This window comes from Engystomops pustulosus, chromosome 6 (assembly GCF_040894005.1).
Source record: "Engystomops pustulosus chromosome 6, aEngPut4.maternal, whole genome shotgun sequence".
NCBI lineage: Eukaryota > Metazoa > Chordata > Amphibia > Anura > Leptodactylidae > Engystomops > Engystomops pustulosus.
In genome coordinates, this window is record NC_092416.1 from 178,685,391 (window position 1) to 178,706,312 (window position 20,922).

Here is a 20,922-nt window from a genome sequence, read left to right on the forward strand (position 1 = left end):
GACCACACTGTGCCCCCACATACAATATATATACCCCTCAATCCACAACTGATCTCACTGTTCCCAACATTTGTCATATATACCCCCCACATCACAACTGACTACACTGTGCCCCCACATATATTATATATACCCCTCACACAACTGACCACACTGTGCCCCCACATATATCATATAAACCCCTCACACAACTGACCACACTGTGCCCCCACATATATCATATATACCCTTTACACCACAACTAACCACACTATGCCCCCACATATATCATTTAAACTCCTCACATAACAACTGACCACACTGTGCACCCACATATATCATATATAGCCCTCACACCCCAACTGATCTCACTGTGCCCGCACATATAACATATAGACCCCCCACATCACAACTGAACACACTGTACCCCACATATATCATATATACCCTTCACAACACAACTGTCCACACAGTGCACCCACATTTATCATATATACTTGTCACACCACAACTGATCACACTGTGCCCCCACATATATCATATAAACCCTTCACATCACAACTCACCACACTGTGCCCCCTACATATATCATATATACCCCTCACACCACAACTGACCACATTGTGCCCCCAAATATATCATATATACCCCTCACACCACAATTGACCACACTGTGCCCCCACATATATCATATATACCCCTCACACCACAACTGACCACACTGTGCCCCCACATACAACATATATACCCCTCACACCACAACTGATCTCACTGTTCCCAACATTTGTCATATATACCCCCCACATCACAACTGACTACACTGTGCCCCTACATATATCATATATACCCCTCACACAACTGACCACACTGTGCCCCCACATATATCATATAAACCCCTCACACAACTGACCACACTGTGCCCCCACATATATCATATATACCCCTCACACAACTGACCACACTGTGCCCCCACATATATCATATATACCCCTCACACCCCAACTGATCTCACTGTGCCCGCACATATATCATATAGACCCCCCACATCACAATTGAACACACTGTACCCCACATATATCATATATACCCCTCACACCACAACTGGCCACACTGTGCCCCCACATATATCATATAAACCCTTAACACCACAACTGACCACACTGTGCCCCCACATATATCATATATACCCCTCACACCACAACTGACCACACTGTGCCCCCCACATATATCTTATATACCCCTCATACCACAACTGACCACACTGTGCCCCCCACATATATCATATATACCCCTCATGCTACAACTGACCAGACTGTTTTGTATTGTTTTTCTTACTTCTTCATTATATTTTATGTTTGTGAGGAGAAAAAGTGTATAGAAGGGAGGAGTGGGGCATCTTTGTGCACACTGGGGGAAAAAAATCACATATCATAGTAATGTTGGAGGGTATTTCGGAGCAGAGTCTGGCCTTGGGTTGGGGAGGTTACCCAGAGAGTCAATAGAAGTTGCAAAGGGAGAAAACATGGCTACTAGTAGAGGCTCTAGCAATAAGTTGAGTGTAGGTGATAATTGATCAGTATAACTTGGTAAGAAAGTATATTTATTGAAGGATTGAAGATACACGTTTCAACGCCGAGTAGTGAATGAGAGGCAGAGGTGACGTGGCTGCTCTACAAATGAGGTGTTATGTAACTGGGTCCTATGGAGGTAGATGGCTGTACTGACTGTATGGGCAGAGAAAATGGCTTCTATATGAGGAGCACATGGTTACAGTTTTGTGCACGTTATAATGTATAAAGCATTCTATACATTTCTCAGCATGCTTCAGCCACTTCTATATCCTCTTTTTACCAAAATGGAGGGCGATGGCACACGTGCACCCGCTTTTCTGCTGCAAAGGGACACTGAACGAAATGTGCAGACGGTAGCTCGAATGTAGACAGTTCCCCTGCAGATATTTGCTCAGGTTCTTTGCACCAGATCCAAAGAGGATGCAAGACGGAAAGACAAATCCTTGAAGTATGCACTAACTTCTTTGAACTCCTACTTAGAGGAACGCTCTATGGCCCAGAGCAGTTGGCAGAGCTGATGCCCAATGGCAGTTTCAGCCTTAGTTCTTGTGATCCGTGCGCACATTGTACCGGTAGGGTGTGGGTCTCTGAAATGTTATTTACCAATTGGCAGCATCTTACATGTGAAGCTAAGCTGGAGGACAAACACCTCCTGACTCTTTTGGGTAGTAAACATCTCAGGTGCAAGAGACAGTCACACAGTAGATGTAACTGGAAGCTTCAACTTACTGATATACTGCTATAATGTGTCAGGGTCGGTAATATGGATCATCTAGGACTCTGGACAAGATCTCTGCTTGCTTGTCATTAGATGGTAACATTCTACTTGAGCTTGAGATGAAAGAGGCCTGTAATTGACATCACAACTCAACTGCGAGATACAAAATCCAGAAACAAATCCAGAACATCACATTGTCTGATCCTGCAGTTGCTAATTTTTACAATAAAAATCTCACAATACATGGCCCAATTCATTCTTTCATGTACATGGATCGTCCTGTCCAGTCGTCCTGGTCTCTTTGCAGAGAAACAGCCCTCGTCATTCTTCCCAGTAAGTCTGGTGTTCTTTGGATGCAACTCAGCATCCACTCTCCTCCAAATACAACGAGTTGTGATTCTACAAGATAGTTCTACTTTGATTCATCTGACTACATGACATCCTCCCAACACAGGGGCGGATATGTACTGGCTTAAGTAGGGGGACATGTCTGGCACTGCAGGTCTGATGGTAGCCTTTGTCCTAGATTCCTGCAGGTCATTCACTAGGTCTCCTCGTGTCGTATTGGCATTTTTGATTACTGTTCTTGTGATAATTTTGACCCCCCACTGGGTGAGATCTTGCATGGAGACGAGCAGGGCGATGGGCTGCAGTGTGCTGGCTACCTGTATACTGGGTGGGGAGGGGGCTACAGTGTGCTGGCTACCTATATACTGGAGGGAGAGGGGGCTGACGTGTTCCAGCTACCTATATACTTAGGGGGATGCAGTGTGCTGTATACCTACATAGTGGGGGAAAGCATTGTACTGGCTACCTATGCACTGAGGGCAGGGTCATATTTCTGCCTAGGTACCATGGACATCCGGCCTAGAGCGGTCAAGATTGGGGCGGGTGGGGATGGTAGGGCACTGTGTTAGTATTAGCGGCAGTATAGCTTTTTTTGTTAATGAGTCAGAATTAGATCAGGCTGACACACTCATCTGCAGCAGAGGGGCGGCCACTTAGTGATACTTTGTTTACTTCCCCCTGATTGGTGGAGATTGGCTGAGATGCACACTATCAGACAGAAGTAAACAAAGCCATGTGCCTGTGCAACACTGAGGCTGGAGCCTGGGCATTCTTTAGGGAAGGAGAAGAGGCAGCACGCTCAAGACTGAATTTGTCTCAGAAGGTAAGTGTATAGGTTTTAGGGGGGGGTGTTAACATGGAATGGGCTATTGCAGGGGGCGGGACTATATCAGATTGTCATAGCTCTTTTTTTAAGTTATTGGGTGGGGGTGACATCCCATATGTCCCAATATGGAAGTGCCTTCCCTTCCTATTTCACATGTCTGTATCCATAGTTGTTTGAGGGAAAGGACACGCAACCTCCCTCCCCTGCATCAACAACCATGTATAAAGACTTGTAAAGGGAGGCATGTTATAAGTGAAGAGAAGCTGCTGCTGGACATGTTATTAGTGAGGGGAAGCCACTGCTGGACTTGTTATTAGTGAGGGGAGGCTGCTGCTGGACATGTTATTAGTGAAGGGAAGCCACTGCTTGGCATGTTATTGAGGGGAGGCCGCTGCTAGACATGTTATTAGTGAGGGAAGGCCGCTGCTGGACATGTTATTAGTGAGGGGAAGCCACTGCTTGGCATGTTATTAGTGAGGGGAAGCCACTGCTGGACTTGTTATTAGTGAGGGGAAGCCACTGCTTGGCATATTATTAGTGAGGGAAAGCCACTGCTGGACATGTTATTAGTGAGGGAAGTCCGCTGCTGGGCATGTTATTAGTGAAGGGGGGCCGCTGCTGGGACATGTTATTAGTGAAGGGAGGTCACTGCTGGACATGTTATTAGTGAAGGGATACTATACAGCTATACACTGGGGGATGCTGTGTGCTGTATACCTTTATACTGAAGGGGGAGTTATCAGGTTGTAAGCTGCCATTGTATGTTTGGATTCTTTAGTTTTTTCCTACTAGTTACCAGCGCAGTGCTTCCATCCTGCAGGAGTGATGTTTTAGTGGTATACGGCGTGTGATAATGATATGTAACGCATATACCCGAGTATAAGCCGACCCGAGTATAAGCCGAGGCCCCTAATTTTACAGTAGTATATAGCCAGCCTGCCCCCAGTAGTATGTAGCCAGCCTGCCCCCAGTAGTATGTAGCCAGCCAGCCCCTGCCCCCAGTATATAGTCAGCAAGCCCCTGCACCAGTACATAGACTCACATAGATATAGGGGGACATTTACTTAAAGTGTAGGTGTCTGCATTGGCTTTGTTACCGACCTGCTCTCGGAAAGAAGATACACATTTAATATTGTAGAGCTGTGCAGAGACATTTCTGGCGCCGAGACTATTTTCTGCCCCTGGGACCAAAATCTGTCCCGAGCACCAGAAATGTGTCCAACAGTCCCTGCTAGACCAGTTTTCTTTTGGTCTACTTTCCGCCAGTTTACAGCGCCCAAAAAGGGCTGCGACACATATTAATGCGACGGAAAAAGTCATTTTTTCTGGCGCCGCCAGCTAATAAATAGGTCTAAAAGCAGAACATGTGGTGAGAGCGCCACAAAACTGGCGGAAACGCCATAGTAAATGTCCCCCCATGTCTCTGCTCCCAGTCACCTCATAAACTGCAGACATGGCTGATATATCATATATAGAGAGGAATTATTACCACAGGAGATCATGTAGGCACCATGTCTCCTCATGTATCTGCTCCAGTCACCTCATACACTGCAGACATGGCTGATATATCATATATAGAGGAATTATTACCACAGGAGATCATGTAGTCACCATGTCTCCTCATGTATCTGCTCCAGTCACCTCATACACTGCAGACATGGCTGATATATCATATATAGAGGAATTATTACCACAGGAGATCATGTAGTCACCATGTCTCCTCATGTATCTGCTCCCAGTTACCTCATACACTGCAGACATGGCTGATATATCATATATAGAGGAATTATTACCACAGGAGATCATGTAGTCACCATGTCTCCTCATGTATCTGCTCCCAGTTACCTCATACACTGCAGACATGGCTGATATATCATATATAGAGGAATTATTACCACAGGAGATCATGTAGTCACCATGTCTCCTCATGTATCTGCTCCAGTCACCTCATACACTGCAGACATGGCTGATATATCATATATAGAGGAATTATTACCACAGGAGATCATGTAGTCACCATGTCTCCTCATGTATCTGCTCCAGTCACCTCATATACTGCAGACATGGCTGATATATCATCTATAGAGGAATTATTACCACAGGAGATCATGTAGTCACCATGTCTCCTCATGTATCTGCTCCCAGTCACCTCATACACTGCAGACATGGCTGATATATCATATATAGAGGAATTATTACCACAGGAGATCATGTAGTCACCATGTCTCCTCATGTATCTGCTCCCAGTCACCTCATACACTGCAGACATGGCTGATATATCATATATAGAGGAATTATTACCACAGGAGATCATGTAGTCACCATGTCTCCTCATGTATCTGCTCCCAGTCACCTCATACACTGCAGACATGGCTGATATATCATATATAGAGGAATTATTACCACAGGAGATCATGTAGTCACCATGTCTCCTCATGTATCTGCTCCCAGTCACCTCATACACTGCAGACATGGCTGATATATCATATATAGAGGAATTATTACCACAGGAGATCATGTAGTCACCATGTCTCCTCATGTATCTGCTCCCAGTCACCTCATACACTGCAGACATGGCTGATATATCATATATAGGGGAATTATTACCACAGGAGATCATGTAGTCACCATGTCTCCTCATGTATCTGCTCCCAGTCTCCTCATACACTGCAAACATGGCTGATATATCATATATAGAGGAATTATTACCACAGGAAATCATGCAGTCACCATGTCTCCTCATGTATCTGCTCCCAGTCACCTCATACACTGCAGACATGGCTGATATATCATATATAGAGGAATTATTACCACAGGAGATCATGTAGTCACCATGTCTCCTCATGTATCTGCTCCAGTCACCTCATACACTGCAGACATGGCTGATATATCATATATAGAGGAATTATTACCACATGAGATGATGTAGTCACCATGTCTCCTTATGTATCTGTTCCAGTCACCTCATACACTGCAGACATGGCTGATATATCATATATAGGAGAATTATTACCACAGGAGATCATGTAGTCACCATGTCTCCTCATGTATCTGCTCCGTCATCTCATACACTGCAGACATGGCTGATATATCATATATAGAGGAATTATTACCACAGGAGATCATGTAGTCACCATGTCTCCTCATGTATCTGCTCCCAGTCACCTCATACACTGCAGACATGGCTGATATATCATATATAGAGGAATTATTACCACAGGAGATGATGTAGTCACCATGTCTCCTTATGTATCTGTTCCAGTCACCTCATACACTGCAGACATGGCTGATATATCATATATAGATATAGATACCTATTATACAGCAGATGGAGTTTTGTCTCTGAATGTCATTAATCAATACCTTCAAGCTGCTAATATACCAACCGATCTGCAGAGGCACAGTACAGATGTCAGGACGCTGGGTTTACCACAAGAGCCGCTGGACAAACTTCTACCTGGCTGGTGTACATCGCGCCCACAAATCAGGTTATCTGTGAGTCTAGTGCTCCACGGTGAGTATCACCACAAACCATCCTGTATCTCCTGTTAGTACCAACTATCCCATATGTTGTTTAATGAGTGCCTTAGGGTGATGGCACACGTGGCGTTTTGAACGCATTTTTTGGCCCGTTTTTAAGCAGTCCGTCAAAAACGCATGCGTTTGAATTAAGATAATTGGTCAAACCTGTCAAAAACTGATGTGTTTTCAAAAAATGCTTGCGTTTTTAGTGCGTTTTCAGATCGTTTTTTAAAAACGCATGTGGTTTTTGAAAACGCATGTGTTTTTGTCCGCTTTTCCGAATTTGTGCAATTAAAGACGGACAAAAATGTGTTTTTAAAAAACTGATGCGTTTTTTAACAATCATTTTTAATTGCGCAAATTCGAAAAACCGGACAAAACCCTTGCGTTTTGAACAATCTGAAAACGCACTAACGAAAACGCACTAACGAACTAAAAATGCTAACCCTAAGGCCGGCGCCACACGTGGCGCTTTTGTCTGCGTGGCGCTTTTGTCAATATAACAGATCTTTTTTTCTGTAAAACCAATTTTTTATACAAAAACACTTTGGCAGTGTATGTACTATGCTCTGTGGGGACTGGGGGAGTGCTGAAAATGGGTCTCCTGGTGACAGGTTCCCTTTAAAAGTGCCTCAAACTAGCGGTCAGTCAATATCCTACTAAAGAAATTTTTGAAAATAAATGTCATATATTTTGTGGCCGTAGACTAGAGATCTTCTGTGACTTCCTGTGATTTGTCCTTCTGTTCTTCTTATTTCTTGGTGGAGACTCTCAGCATCTCATAAACTAAATCTGCTAGAGAGAGAAATGGAAGGGATATTCAGAATCAGCAGCTGAAAAAAACTCCAGGAACCACAAAAGAAAAAAACATTTGATTTGTTCCCCTGTGATATAGAGTTTAATTCACCCATGATTATTCTTATGTAGTAGTAATTTGATTGGAACATATAAAACATTTATTTGTATGTAAGGCATAATAAATCTCCCCCAATGTACAGGAAATGATCAGATATTGGGGCAGATTTACTTACCCGGTCCAGTCGCGATCCCGTGGCGCGTTGTCCAGCGCTGATTCGGGTTCTGCCGGGATTCACTAAGGTCGTGCGCTCGATATCCAGCAGGTGTCGCTGCAGCGCCGAGGTCCCCCGGAGTTCACCTTCTTCGTCCCAGTGGATGTAAGTGCTGATCTTGCAACACAAAATTCTTTTCTAAATTCCGCTTTTTTTCCGAATCCGACAGCCACACCCCCCCCCCCTCCCGATTTCTGTCACGTGAAAGCGGACGCGACACAATCCGATCTCGTGCACCAAAATCCTGGGGCAATTCGCGCAAATCGGAAATATTCGGGAAACCCAACGAAAGTGCGGCCTCCGGACCCTTAGTAAATGAGCCCCATTGGCTCAAGTCACCATACCCCTGACACTTTTCGGCATACCTTGACCTATAATAACTACAGAAACTGGCCACCCATGCCAAGTACATAATAAGGTTTGGGGCCATCAACTAAAGGTATGCTGGCTGTATAGGGACCCCAAATCTGCTGACAGGTCCCCTCTAAGGAGCTAAACATCTAATTACACAAGGAACTTATGGTAAGATACAACTACATATGAGTCTGTACCAACAAGTGTAATTAGCTCACCTTGGTTTAATTTAATAATATTAGGCATTTTAGTGTTATTCACTAAAGGATCTCCCAACAATGATGTTCCCACCTACCAAGGGACCTGGTGACTAATAGGTGGGGGGATAAACGACAGGCAGGGCCGGCTCCAGGTTTCAGTAGGCCCCCGGGGGCGACAGAGCCTCAGTAGGCCCCTTTGCAGTGAACTCACGTGGCAGCAATCAAGATTCAGAAACTTAAACAGTCTCACGTTCTCACATATTTGTCATCCCAAATAGCCCCCTCATGGTTATTTTATATAAGCCCCCCTCACACCCTATAGATTCCTTATGTACAGCCTTATGTGGGCCCCCCAATAGCTTTGGGCCCTGGCGCCTGCCCGGGTATGCATGAAAAAATATAAAAACAAAAATAACTGGATTATGAATGACATAGCGCTTGTAATGTAATACAGTACAGACGGTCCCCTACTTAAGAACACCTGACTTACATACGACCCCTAGTTACAAACGGACCTCTGGATTTGGGTAATTTACTGTACTTTAGTCCTAGGCTACAATAAACAGCTATAACAGTTATCAATGATGCCTGTAATTGAGATTTATTATTTATCCTGGTTCTTATGACAATCCAACATATTTAAAATCCAATTGTTACAGAGACCAAAAAAATTTTGACTGGGGTTACAATAATAAAGTATACGGTTCCGACTTACATACAAACTCAACTTAAGAACAAACCTACAGACCCTATCTTGTATGTAACCCGGGGACTGCCTGTATATAAGCAAAATGAAGCAATAAATACAAGTCAAAGGTATATGTAATGCACAATAACTAAACAAAGGGATACTATATAAAGGGAATGGTGAGAATATGGCAATATTTACAAATTAAATAGATATAGGAAATAAATATGAAATAAATAAGGCTAATTTTATATGGATACATATATGGCAGTAGGGGGAGCAAGAGAAAATACATGGGTCTATGAAGTGTATCCATTAAATACATTTATATATGTATAGAGGGTGAGGTATGGATGTACCATCATGGGCTGTGCCCTCTATATACTGGGTAGGTGTCAGCTGTATTATACACCTGGCTGCCATCTTTGAGGGCGGGGCATTCAATGCTTCTCAGAGGGTCCCGTGATTGTCATTCAGCACTTTCTATTACAGCCTGCAGGAACAGAACATTGTATTGTATTGCAGTAAATTGAATGAGCGATCAGACCCCCTAAGGTTCAGGTATGGAAAAATGGTGACCAAGTGGCAATTCGGACATTTGGGCGCTATTTTCTGTTTTACGCCCGGGAATAATCTTTTTTAATATTTTGATTGAACAGGCATTTTGGGATGTGGCGATACCTACCATGTTGGTGATTTTTAACATTTATTTATTTTTATATGTGTTCTAGGGAAAGGGGGGGGGATTCAAATTTTTCTATATACTGCAATACTAATGTACTGCAATTTATAGCAATTTTACTGATGATCTCTAATAGCCTGTCATTTACAGATCATTATACATGGCAGGCCTATGTGTCTCTATGAGACTGTAGGCTGCCATGGTAACCAATCGTCACTCTCCGATGACGTCACAGGGGTGGCGATCGGCCATCCAAGATGGCGTCGCCCATGAGAAGCTATTTTAGGTGCCAGGCTGTAGGGAGAGAGCTCAGCCCATGAGATCTCTCAATATACATTGATACATTCCAGGATAGTTCCAAATCTGCCGGTAATACCTTCTGTAGTTCTGTCTGCTGGACACTGCAAGGGGATTTTCATTATATTACAGACTAATTATTATTAATCTATTATAATATAATATTATTACGCTCCGGCTACACTGGGTGATGTTACAGCACTGCTCTCTAGTGGCCACATTATATACTGCATTTATTAATTCAATTCAATGTCACCTCCTCTGTCGGTTCTCTGCTGTATATGCATCCGACAGGATCCGGGCTGACAGAGGAGGGGGGGGGGGGTTGGTTCCACATGGGGCACTTACAATGGTAACAGTATCAGGCTGATTATAAGAGAACGCCATGATGGTGAAGCAGCTAGCCCAAAGACACACGTGGAGACATTTGTTTTTAATGTACAGTTCTTTTATTCTCAAAACCCGGAATCCAATCGCAGCAGGAACAATAGTGCAGAATGTGTCTGGTAGTAGTCAGGCTAAGGCACTACTGGCTGTATACAGGATGTGTCTGGTAGTAGCTGGGCTGAGGTAGTACTGGCTGTATACAGGATGTGTCTGGTAGTAGCTGGGCTGAGGTAGTACTGGCTGTATACAGGATGTGTCTGGTAGTAACTGGGGTGAGGTAGTACTGGCTGTGTATAGGATGTGTCTGGTAGTAGCTGGGCTGAGGTAGTACTGGCTGTATACAGGATGTGTCTGGTAGTAGCTGGGCTGAGGTAGTACTGGCTGTATACAGGATGTGTCTGGTAGTAGCTGGGCTGAGGTAGGACTGGCTGTATACAGGATGTGTCTGGTAGTAGCTGGGATGAGGTAGTACTGGCTGTATACAGGATCTGTCTGGTAGTAGCTGGGCTGAGGTAGTACTGGCTGTATACAGGATGTGTCTGGTAGTAGCTGGGCTGAGGTACTACTGGCTGTATATAGTGTGTGTCTGGTAGTAGCTGGGGTGAGGTAGTACTGGCTGTATACAGGATGTGTCTGGTAGTAGCTGGGCTGAGGTAGTACTGGCTGTATACAGGATGTGTCTGGTAGTAGCTGGGCTGTGGTAGTACTGGGTGTATACATGATGTGTCTGGTAGTAGCTGGGCTGAGGTAGTACTGGCTGTATACAGGATGTGTCTGGTAGTAGTCAGGCTAAGGCACTACTGGCTGTATACAGGATGTGTCTGGTAGTAGCTGGGATGAGGTAGTACTGGCTGTATACAGGATGTGTCTGGTAGTATTTGGGCTGAGGTAGTACTGGCTGTATACAGGATGTGTCTGGTAGTAGCTGGAGTGAGGTAGTACTGGCTGTATACAGGATATATCTGGTAGTAGCTGGGCTGAGGTAGTACTGGCTGTATACAGGATGTGTCTGGTAGTAGCTGAGCTGAGGTAGTACTGGCTGTATACAGGATGTGTCTGGTAGTAGCAGGGCTGAGGTAGTACTGGCTGTATACTGGATGTGTCTGGTAGTAGCTGGGCTGAGGTAGTACTGGCTGTATACAGGATGTGTCTGGTAGTAGTCAGGCTAAGGCACTACTGGCTGTATACAGGATGTGTCTGGTAGTAGCTGGGATGAGGTAGTACTGGCTGTATACAGGATGTGTCTGGTAGTAGCTGGGCTGTGGTAGTACTGGGTGTATACAGGATGTGTCTGGTAGTAGCTGGGCTGAGGTAGTACTGGCTGTATACAGGATGTGTCTGGTAGTAGTCAGGCTAAGGCACTACTGGCTGTATACAGGATGTGTCTGGTAGTAGCTGGGATGAGGTAGTACTGGCTGTATACAGGATGTGTCTGGTAGTATTTGGGCTGAGGTAGTACTGGCTGTATACAGGATGTGTCTGGTAGTAGCTGGAGTGAGGTAGTACTGGCTGTATACAGGATATATCTGGTAGTAGCTGGGCTGAGGTACTACTGGCTGTATACAGGATGTGTCTGGTAGTAGATGAGCTGAGGTACTACTGGCTGTATACAGGATGTGTCTGGTAGTAGCAGGGCTGAGGTAGTACTGGCTGTATACTGGATGTGTCTGGTAGTAGCTGGGCTGAGGTAGTACTGGCTGTATACAGGATGTGTCTGGTAGTAGCCGGGCTGAGGTAGTACTGGCTGTATACAGGATGTGTCTGGTAGTAGCTAGGATGAGGTAGTTCTGGCTGTATATAGGATGTGTCTGGTAGTAGTTGGGCTGTGGTAGTACTGGCTGTATACAGGATGTGTCTGGTAGTAGCAGGGCTGAGGTAGTACTGGCTGTATACAGGATGTGTCTGGTAGTAGCCGGGCTGAGGTAGTACTGGCTGTATACAGGATGTGTCTGGTAGTAGCTGGGATGAGGTAGTACTGGCTGTATACAGAATGTGTCTGGTAGTAGCTGGGCTGAGGTAGTACTGGCTGTATACAGGATGTGTCTGGTAGTAGCTGGGCTGAGGTAGTACTGGCTGTATACAGGATGTGTCTGGTAGTAGCTGGGATGAGGTAGTACTGGCTGTATACAGGATGTGTCTGGTAGTAGCTGGGCTGAGGTAGTACTGGCTGTATACAGGATGTGTCTGGTAGTAGCTGGGCTGAGGTAGTACTGGCTGTATATAGGATGTGTCTGGTAGTAGCTGGGCTGAGGTAGTACTGGCTGTATACAGGATGTGTCTGGTAGTAGCTGGGCTGAGGTAGTACTGGCTGTATATAGGATGTGTCTGGTAGTAGCTGGGCTGAGGTATTACTGGCTGTATACAGGATGTGTCTGGTAGTAGCTGGGCTGAGGTAGTACTGGCTGTATACAGGATGTGTCTGGTAGTAGCTGGGCTGAGGTAGCACTGGCTGTATACAGAATGTGTCTGGTAGTAGCCGGGCTGAGGTAGTACTGGCTGTATACAGGATGTGTCTGGTAGTAGCTGGGCTGAGGTAGTACTAGCTGTATACAGGATGTGTCTGGTAGCAGGCAGGGATGAGGTAGTACTGGCTGTATACAGGATGTGTCTGGTAGTAGCTGGGATGAGGTAGTACTGGCTGTATACAGGATGTGTCTGGTAGTAGCCGGGCTGAGGTAGTACTGGCTGTATACAGGATGTGTCTGGTAGTAGCTGGGCTGAGGTAGTACTGGCTGTATACAGGATGTGTCTGGTAGTAGCTGGGCTGAGGTAGTACTGGCTGTATACAGGATGTGTCTGGTAGTAGCAGGGCTGTGGTAGTTCTGGCTGTATACAGGATGTGTCTGGTAGTAGCTGGGCTGAGGTAGTACTGGCTGTATACAGGATGTGTCTGGTAGTAGCTGGGCTGAGGTAGTACTGGCTGTATATAGGATGTGTCTGGTAGTAGCTGGGCTGAGGTAGTACTGGCTGTATACAGGATGTGTCTGGTAGTAGCTGGGCTGAGGTAGTACTGGCTGTATACAGGATGTGTCTGGTAGTAGCTGGGCTGAGGTAGTACTGGCTGTATATAGGATGTGTCTGGTAGTAGCTGGGATGAGGTAGTACTGGCTGTATACAGGATGTGTCTGGTACTAGCGAGGCTGAGGTAGTACTGGCTGTATACAAGATGTGTCTGGTAGTAGCTGGGCTGAGGTAGTACTGGCTGTATACAGGATGTGTCTGGTAGTAGCTGGGCTGAGGTAGTACTGGCTGTATACAGGATGTGTCTGGTAGTAGCTGGGCTGAGGTAGTACTGGCTGTATACAGGATGTGTCTGGTAGTAGCTGGGCTGAGGTAGTACTGGCTGTATACAGGATGTGTCTGGTAGTAGCTGGGCTGAGGTAGTACTGGCTGTATATAGGATGTGTCTGGTAGTAGCTGGGCTGAGGTAGTACTGGCTGTATACAGGATGTGTCTGGTAGTAGCTGGGCTGAGGTAGTACTGGCTGTATACAGGATATGTCTTGTAGTAGCTGGGCTGAGGTAGTACTGGCTGTATACAGGATGTGTCTGGTAGTAGCTGGGCTGAGGTAGTACTGGCTGTATTCAGGATGTGTCTGGTAGTAGCTGGGCTGAGGTAGTACTGGCTGTATACAGGATGTGTCTGGTAGTAGCTGGGCTGAGGTAGTACTGGCTGTATGCAGGATGTGTCTGGTAGTAGCTGGGCTGAGGTAGTACTGGCTGTATACAGGATGTGTCTGGTAGTAGCTGGGCTGAGGTAGTACTGGCTATATACAGGATATGTCTGGTAGTAGCTGGGCTGTGGTAGTACTGGCTGTATACAGGATGTGTCTGGTAGTAGCTGGGCGGAGGTAGTACTGGCTGTATACAGGATGTGTCTGGTAGTAGCTGGGCTGAGGTAGTACTGGCTGTATACAGGATCTGTCTGGTAGTAGCTGGGCTGAGGTAGTACTGGCTGTATACAGGATGTGTCTGGTAGTAGCTGGGCTGTGGTAGTACTGGCTGTATACAGGATGTGTCTGGTAGTAGCTGGGCTGAGGTAGTACTGGCTGTATACAGGATGTGTATGGTAGTAGCTGGGCTGAGGTAGTACTGGCTGTATACAGGATGTGTCTGGTAGTAGCTGGGCTGAGGTAGTACTGGCTGTATACAGGATGTGTCTGGTAGTAGCTGGGCTGAGGTAGTACTGACTGTATACAGGATGTGTCTGGTAATAGCTGGGCTGTGGTAGTACTGGCTGTATACAGGATGTGTCTGGTAGTAGCTGGGCTGAGGTAGTACTGGCTGTATACAGGATGTGTCTGGTAGTAGCTGGGCTGTGGTAGTACTGGCTGTATACAGGATGTGTCTGGTAGTAGCTGGGCTGAGGTAGTACTGGCTGTATACAGGATGTGTCTGGTAGAAGCTGGGCTGAGGTAGTACTGGCTGTATACAGGATGTGTCTGGTAGTAGCTGGGCTGAGGTAGTACTGGCTGTATACAGGATGTGTCTGGTAGTAGCCGGGCTGAGGTAGTACTGGCTGTATACAGGATGTGTCTGGTAGTAGCTGGGCTGAGGTAGTACTGGCTGTATACAGGATGTGTATGGTAGTAGCTGGGCTGAGGTAGTACTGGCTGTATACAGGATATGTCTGGTAGTAGCTGGGATGAGGTAGTACTGGCTGTATACAGGATGTGTCTGGTAGTAACTGGGCTGAGGTAGTACTGGCTGTATACAGCATGTGTCTGGTAGCAGCTGGGCTGAGGTAGTACTGGCTGTGTACATGATGTGTCTGGTAGCAGGCCGGGCTGAGGTAGAACTCGAGGTTGTGGTTTAGACCTGGATTAATCCCACTTACTTAAGGGATTAAAGGGGTTTTCCCATGAATCAAGTTAGGCCCTTTCCAGTGATCGGTGGTTGTTTCAGTGATTAGACCCCAAAGATTTTAAAAATGAGTGGTCCAATTGAGTCCCAGTCACCTCTGTCGGACCCCTCGTCATTCCTCGTTTTCTCTATGGAGATGACAGAGATTGACGAGCGCAGCACTTGGCAATCCCTTGAGATGTATGGAGCAAAATGGTCATGCGCGGCTGTCTGCTCCATTACTCTCAAGGAGCGCCAAGGGGTCCGACTGAGGTGACAGGGACCCCCTCAGACCCCTCGTTGTCGTGATTTGTAGGGGTATCATCACTGATCAGCAAGTTAGGCCTATCCTGTGTATAGGGCCTAACTTTGATTTGTGGGAAAACCCCCTTTATTATCCCTTTGATCTGGGGCTAAAGCATTAGGCTTCTGCGACAGTGAAGGTCTTCTACTCTATTATTACCCTATATATCTCTTTACACCAGAACCAGGTCGAAAACCTTTTAAACGCTTCTAGAAAGCTCTGGATCACCAGCCATTCAGGATGCCTGCCTGATACCATGTGACAGGATACACATTTAACAACATATTAATATACTATAAATAGAAATTAGTGCCAATAAAAGTCAGTAGTCCACTCAAACAGGGACTAAATATAGAGATTATGGGTTTTCTTATAGATAATAACAGGATAGGATTGATTAGGCCCACACTTCCAATACCACAGGGATTACCAAGATAGAAATAAGTACAGGACCCCACCATCCAGGGAATGGGGTTTACCTCGTTGTCCCTGTGTTTCTATCTTGTGCTGTATAGCAGTAAGAACCCAACTTCTGGTGTCATTGTAAAGAAGAGAATTTAATCTTTTAAAAGGTGTGAATGTGGTTCTATGAGCTACAGAGCCGGTGGTGCGCTCTATCTATGCCCTCCATTTACAGCAATGATGAAGCATGAAGCTATCAGCTCCCGGCTCTACCATGTTATGTTATAATGAGGCAATGGGTATGACGAGAAGAAGATTTTCAGTAGCCTCCTATACTACAACCCTACACGATGCTCCACAACACAGAGGATAAATATCACCAAGTATATAACATGCCCACTAGGGGGCAGTGCTGTAACATTGCTCAGTGCAGCAGGAGGGTAATAAGTTTACATTATAATGGATACGTAATAATCAGTCCGGAATGTAATGAAAATCAATTTGCAACATAGAAATGTAAAATCCGGGCTCAGGCTTCATTCACACGCAACGCACCTAGAGGCGTCCTCCATAGTCGAGTACAGGAGACGGATTAAAGGAGATTTAGTGCCAGTGTTTCCTACAGAAGAGTTTTGTCTACAAATCCTTAAGGTAAAACTAAGATCCGACAAGACGTGAGAAGAATATTGTAGAAAACCTCAGGTGTCCTACAGATGTGTGGTGGGGGTGAGGAGCCGGCAGATGTTACAGCTTCGCCTGTAGATCCTGCACACTCCTAGGCTGGAGTACAAGGTGGTGCACTGTGTCCTCCTATCACTACTAAAAGGTGACTGTCCTACGCCATGGCACCCCATATCATCACACCAGCAGGGGGCAGTGTGTCCTCCTATCACTACTAGGGGTGACTGTCCTATACCATGGCCCCCACATCATCACACCAGCAGGGGGCAGTGTGTCCTCCTATCACTACTAGGGGTGACTGTCCTATACCATGGCCCCCACATCATCACACCAGCAGGGGGCAGTGTGTCCTCCTATCACTAATAAGGGTGACTTTCCTATACCATGACCCCTACATCATCACACCAGCAGTGGGTAGTGTGTCCTCCTATCACTACTAGGGGTGACTGTCCTATACCATGGCCCCCACATCATCACACCAGCAGGGGGCAGTGTGTCCTCCTATCACTACTAGGGGTGACTGTCCTATACCATGGCCCCCACATCATCACACCAGCAGGGGGCAGTGTGTCCTCCTATCACTACTAGGGGTGACTGTCCTATACCATGGCCCCCACATCATCACACCAGCAGGGGGCAGTGTGTCCTCCTTTCACTACTAAGGGTGACTGTCCTATACCATGGCCCCCACATCATCACACCAGCAGGGGGCAGTGCGTACTCCTATCACTGCTAGGGGTGACTGTCCTATACCATGGCCCCCACATCATCACACCAGCAGGGGCAGTGTGTCCTCCTTTCACTACTAAGGGTGACTGTCCTATACCATGGCCCCCACATCATCACACCAGCAGGGGCAGTGTGTCCTCCTATCACTACTAAGGGTGACTGTCCTATACCATGGCTCCCACATCATCACACCAGCAGGGGGAAGTGTGTCCTCCTATCACTACTAGGGGTGCCTGTCCTATACCATGGCTCCCACATCATCACACCAGCAGGGGGCAGTGTGTCCTCCTATCACTTCTAGGGGTGACTGTCCTATACCATGCCCCCACATCATCACACCAGCAGGGGACAGTGTGTCCTCCTATCACTTCTAGGGGTGACTGCCCTATACCATGGCCCCCACATCATCACACCAGCAGGGGGCAGTGTGTCCTCCTATCACTTCTAGGGGTGACTGTCCTATACCATGGCTCCCACATCATCACACCAGCAGGGGGCAGTGTGTCCTCCTATCACTACTAGGGGCGACTGTCCTATACCATGGCCTCCACATCATCACACCAGCAGGGGGCAGTGTGTCCTTCTATCACTACTAGGGGTGACAGTCCTATACCATGGCTCCCCACATCATCACACCAGCAGGGGGCAGTGTGTCCTCCTATCTTTACTAGGAGTGACTGTCCTATACCATGGCCCCCACATCATCACACCAGCAGCGGGCAGTATGTCCTCCTATCACTACTGGGGGTGACTGTCTTATGCCATGGCCCTCACATCATCACACCAGCAGGGGGCAGTGTGTCCTCCTATCACTTCTAGGGGTGACTGTCCTATACCATGGCCCCCACAACATCACACCAGCAGCGGGCAGTATGTCTTCCTATCACTACTAGGGGTGACTGTCTTATACCATGGCCCTCACATCATCACACCAGCAGGGTGCAGTGTGTCCTCCTATCACTTCTAGGGGTGACTGTCCTATACCATGGCTCCCACATCATCACACCAGCAAGGGGCAGTGTGTCCTCCTATCACTACTAGGGGCGACTGTCCTATACCATGGCCTCCACATCATCACACCAGCAAGGGGCAGTGTGTCCTCCTATCACTTCTAGGGGTGACTGCCCTATACCATGGCCCCCACATCATCACACCAGCAGGGGGCAGTGTGTCCTCCTATCACTTCTAGGGGTGACTGTCCTATACCATGGCTCCCACATCATCACACCAGCAGGGGGCAGTGTGTCCTCCTATCACTACTAGGGGCGACTGTCCTATACCATGGCCTCCACATCATCACACCAGCAGGGGGCAGTGTGTCCTTCTATCACTACTAGGGGTGACAGTCCTATACCATGGCTCCCACATCATCACACCAGCAGCGGGCAGTATGTCCTCCTATCACTACTGGGGGTGACTGTCTTATGCCATGGCCCTCACATCATCACACCAGCAGGGGGCAGTGTGTCCTCCTATCACTTCTAGGGGTGACTGTCCTATACCATGGCCCCCACATCATCACACCAGCAGCGGGCAGTATGTCTTCCTATCACTACTAGGGGTGACTGTCTTATACCATGGCCCTCACATCATCACACCAGCAGGGTGCAGTGTGTCCTCCTATCACTTCTAGGGGTGACTGTCCTATACCATGGCTCCCACATCATCACACCAGCAAGGGGCAGTGTGTCCTCCTAGCTGGGGTTGATAGGAGGACCCTATTACCTAGATCTCAGGGATTATATTACAGATCGTTCTGCTGCTTTCACCAGGTTCCTGGATATTACATGGAGGAAGAGACTGCGACATTGTTCACTGATTTCTATGTAAATTGTATGCGGCTCTATACCTCTCCATGATCTGCCAGCACAGCACATAGGGGAGCGTCCACCAGGGGATCCCTACATCACACGTCCCCTCCCTACACATCTACATCTAATGCAGTCACTTACTGCACAGAGGAATATCCCAAAGAGATCAAGTCATAAGACGCCATCCATAGTAATAGAGACCATATGTATCTAAAGACATCTAGTACATAGGGGGCAGTATTATAGTAGTTATATCCTTGTACATAGGGGGCAGTATTATAGTAGGTATATTCTTGTACATAGGGGGCAGTATTATAGTAGGTATATTCTTGTACATAGGGGGCAGTATTATAGTAGTTATATTCTTGTACATAGGGGGCAGTATTATAGTAGGTATATTCTTGTACATAGGGGGCAGTATTATAGTAGTTATATTCTTGTACATAGGGGGCAGTATTATAGTAATTATATTCTTGTACATAGGAGGCAGTATTATAGTAGTTATATTCTTGTACATAGGGGGCAGTATTATAGTAGTTATATTCCTGTACATAGGGGGCAGTATTATAGTAGTTATATTCTTGTACATAGGGGGCAGTATTATAGTAGTTATATTCTTGTACATAGGGGGCAGTATTATAGTAGTTATATTCTTGTACATAGGGGGCAGTATTATAGTAGTTATATTCTTGTACATAGGGGGCAGTATTATAGTAGTTATATTCTTGTACATGGGGGCAATATTATAGTAGTTATATTCTTGTACATAGGGGGCAGTATTATAGTAGTTATATTCTTGTACATAGGGGGCAGTATTATAGTAGTTATATTCTTGTACATAGGGGGCAGTATTATAGTAGTTATATTCTTGTACATTGGGGGCAGTATAATAGTAGTTATATTCCTGTACATAGGGGGCAGTATTATAGTAGTTATATTCTTGTACATAGGGGGCAGTATTATAGTAGTTATATTCCTTTACATAGGGAGCAGTATTATAGTAGTTATATTCCTTTACATAGGGGGCAGTATTATAGTAGTTATATTCCTTTACATAGGGGGCAGTATTATAGTAGTTATATTTCTTTACATAGGGGGCAGTATTATAATAGTTATATTCCTGTACATAGGGGGCAGTATTATAGTAGTTATTTTCCTGTACATAGGATGCAGTATTATAGTAGTTATATTCCTATACATATGGGGCAGTATTATAGTAGTTATATTCTTGTACATAAGGGGCAGTATTATAGTAGTTATATTCTTGTACATAGGGGGCAGTATTATAGTAGTTATATCATTGTACATAGGGGACTGTATTATAGTAGTTATATTCTTGTACATAAGGGGCAGTATTATAGTAGTTATATTCTTGTACATAGGGGCAGTATTATAGTAGTTATATTCTTGTACTTAGGGGGCCATTATTATAGTAGTTATATTCCTGTACATAGGGGGCAGTATTATAGTAGTTATATTCCTGTACATAGGGGGCAGTATTATAGTAGTTAT

At 45.9% G+C, this 20,922-nt stretch overlaps 1 long non-coding RNA gene across 1 annotated transcript in view; it reads left to right on the plus strand.

Moving 5' to 3' along the window:
* The first annotated feature begins 3,320 nt into the window (after nucleotides 1–3,320).
* The window catches only part of LOC140066191 (uncharacterized), a 36,588-nt gene continuing 18,986 nt past the window's right edge, over nucleotides 3,321–20,922 (plus strand). Inside the window, exons 1-2 of the long non-coding RNA XR_011848155.1 lie at nucleotides 3,321–3,439; nucleotides 6,839–6,956. This is a non-coding gene — a long non-coding RNA (uncharacterized lncRNA). The remainder of the gene's footprint in view (nucleotides 3,440–6,838; nucleotides 6,957–20,922) is intronic.